Source organism: Thermobia domestica, chromosome 8 (assembly GCF_964235325.1).
Source record: "Thermobia domestica chromosome 8, izTheDome1.hap1.1, whole genome shotgun sequence".
In the NCBI taxonomy this organism is placed as follows: Eukaryota; Metazoa; Arthropoda; class Insecta; order Zygentoma; family Lepismatidae; genus Thermobia; species Thermobia domestica.
Genome location: NC_137461.1, coordinates 40,762,516 through 40,765,986, shown reverse-complemented (window position 1 = coordinate 40,765,986; position 3,471 = coordinate 40,762,516). Strand labels below are relative to the sequence as shown.

Below are 3,471 nucleotides of genomic sequence, written 5' to 3'. Positions count from 1 at the left end.
CTGTCTGTCTGTCTGTATCTATCTATATCTATATCTATAGATATAGATATAGATATAGATATAGATATAGATATAGATATAGATATAGATATGTCGATATATAAGGGTTAGATTTTTAGTAATGGCAACACTGCTATATATACTCGGGAACAAAACAACTCATTATAATTCATACAAGCGGTAGGTTAGATGCCGACCCTTCTTCAGAGGAGAAGGCAGTTCTGAGTAACGCGAAATCGACGCTCGCTGAATACAGTCTTTTTTATGAAGCAGGATCAGAGGAGCTGGTTGAAAATTGAATGCACTAGAGGTAGGAATAAAACAGTGCTACGAAGTATTGCAAGATCTTTGCGATGCAATTGCATTGGCATACCGTACAGTAGCAAGGTGGGTCAAAGCCTTTAATGACGGGCGACAAAATGTCATAGACATGCCTCGCTCCGGCCGTCCTCCTGTAAGTGAAGAAGATGTGCAGAACGTGAACGCGTTAATGCTAGCGGATTGGAACGCCATGTTTTGTCAATTGGCCAACGATATAGGACTAGCGCATCCGATTGTGATGAAAATTCTGAAGAACCTGGGAAAATTCTACGTAAAATCGCCTCAAGGTGGGTTCCACATGATCTGACTGAACAACACAAGTGACTGCGATATGATACCGCTCGAACACGCTTGGAGCGGTATTAATGTGAAGGTGAGTCCTTCTTACGGCGGATCATTGCTATTGATGAGACCTGAGCCAGAGCGTATGAATCACAGCTGAAACGGTAATCAAACGAGTGATGTCACTGAGGAGAACATTTCGGAATACTTCAATCAATGTGAAAGCTATGCTTCTTATCATTGCATACGACTGGGATTGTGTAATCAAAAACCATACCGTCCCCCAAGGACACACCGTTAGTGCAGAGTATTACTGCAATTTTTTTTTTTTGCAAAACAATCTCCGAGCAGCTGTAAGACGAAAACGACGTCATTTCCTGACGAACCCACTCGTTATTCTGTATGACTTCCACATCGCTGGAACACTTGATTCACAATGCTAGTTACTACATCGAGGGCCTGTAAAATTTCGAACCTTGTAAGTACTCTACTTCTCAAGATAAACGGTTGTTGCCATTACTAGAACTCCAACCCTTCTATATAGATATTACTATAGATATAAATTTCTCGTAAATTAAAAAATGCTATATACAAACATGTGATATTTTAGAAATTGTGAAGTTAGGTTGAAAGGTTTATTGATCCCTATTCTCTCTCACGATAGCTAATTACTCTGAGCGTGCTCATAGTTAGGATGTCATCCTGGAGAAATGAGTTACCGTATGACAACGTTCAACTTCAACTGAGACTCAGTTGATTGTTTATATATATAACCAAGTTTAAAATTTAAAATAGTATTTGCGATACAGTGTTTCCTCAGGAAAAAGCAAAAGTTTATCTTTTTTTTTTTTTATTTCAATCTGTTAAGGGATTACGTAACAAGAAAGTAAATTAAAATCTTTATTTCACTTTGCAGATATACAGTACATAATTAAAAATTTTCAAATAATGACCGTAAAAAAAATTATTCCATTTTCATAAGTATTTTCTTCTAAGATTATAAGTTACCATAGTTCATTGAGATATAATCAAAGGCATGTGTAGTTTATTCACATCTAAATAAAAAAAGAAACACCTCCAACAATATTATCCGCTAAAAGAAAACTTAGTTTTAATAAAAATAACCTGAATTTTCTTGAAAGCTTCAGAATTTTGACTCCTGCTTCATATTTATCATTCTACAGCTTAATTGTGTTCTAGGTAGTTATAAATCTCTATAGCTTAAGAATGTATTTTAATCAGGAATGATTTCAAAGGGTGGTCGGGAGGATATTAACCCTTTGGAGCTATGAAATGTCTCCTCGAGTGAATCTCCAATTAAGGCCAACGTGGATTTCCAGTATTTTCGCAGTAATGTCTTCACTCTCTGTACAAAGGAAAGTTCGAGTAAAATCTGAAATCATCACTCCTTATAATAAATAGTACACTTCAAAAGATTTCTCTCTTAGGGACTTTCAATATACAAAGAGTAGAGTGAAAAGCAACGTTAGAAAGACAGTACTAATACACACTAAGCATAAGCAATATGAGAGAAATTGCCTTGGGGGAAGGGAATTTCCACCTGGAGCACCCCTTGAAAACGTTTTACTGTATTTGTGAAGGAGTGTCTTTTGTAATGTTGAAAAACTATTATTGTATCGTTTATAGTTTACAAAATGTACTAAGTGAATTTATGTACATATATATATTAAAAATATTTTGTTTCAGCAATTTGTATGGAACGACTTCACGGAACAGTACTTACCAACTGAAACTAAGCGCACCTATTACCCATCTGTCATAATCAACGACCATCTTTATGAGCTGAAAATTTCGGATATCCCAGTGATTCCATATTTCCCTACAAATTCCTACTACGAATGGACCGAGTTTCGATTCTATGGATTGCGTAATGCCTCTGCCTATGTGCTAGTTTACGATCTATCAAACATTGACTCATTCCAATACATTAGTAAACTACGGGACCAAATGATGGAGAGCCGTGATATGCGAAATATTCCTATCATTGTAGTTGGCAATAAACAGGACCTAGTAGAGACATCTACTCGAGAAGCTAGCGACGCAAGAGAGAAGCGGGAAATTGTGAAACTAATAAAAAAAGAATGGAATTGTACGTATATTGAATGTAGTGCAAAGTATAATTGGCGTATTGTTTCAGTGTTCAAGGAACTGATGAAGATTGTTGATTCTATGGAAAACGGGCATTATAAAGAGGTATATTCTCCTATGGATAATTTACACGAAGCATTTGATAGAAATAAGTGTATAATATTGTAAAAAAAAAAAAAACGTAATATGTATATATACTTACAGTAAAGTCGAAAAAAGTAATCAGAGATGCAATTCGTTTAGAACATCAATGTATGAAGTTACTATAAAATTTTAAGGCTGTGATATTTTGTTATTAACATTGTTTTCACTCGTTGCAGTGTACTTTGGGAGTATAATGATTTTTTGGTTCAGTCATCTGCAAAAGTGAACCTCCTTTCCTATAAATGTTTATCAGTCCGAATTATCGGATGAGTAGAGATCCATATGGTAACTGTAACTAATTGTAAATTTTTACCTCCTAGTAAAGAGATACGGTTGATGATGGCATATTTTCTTTTGATACTGAATTGGTATTGAGGAAAACAGCTTCTTACTATCTGTTACTTTTTTTTTTTTTTTTTTTTGTTCTACTGGAATCAGCGATAAAACCAGAAGTAGTTCATTGCAATCACTTTTGATTTGAATAAAGGATTAATTTGTGAGATGGAACCTATTCTTAGGACGTTTAAACAATTCCAGAAAAAAAGCTCCTCGATATTTCTTACCGTTTTTTCTCAGACATCTCTAGCCAAACAAGCACACCGACATAACTTTTCT

At 35.1% G+C, this 3,471-nt stretch overlaps 1 pseudogene; it reads left to right on the top strand.

The window, feature by feature from the left end:
- The first annotated feature begins 430 nt into the window (after positions 1-430).
- On the top strand, positions 431-3,195 carry LOC145692098 (ras-like protein family member 10B pseudogene; annotated as a pseudogene).
- The last annotated feature ends 276 nt before the right edge of the window (positions 3,196-3,471 follow it).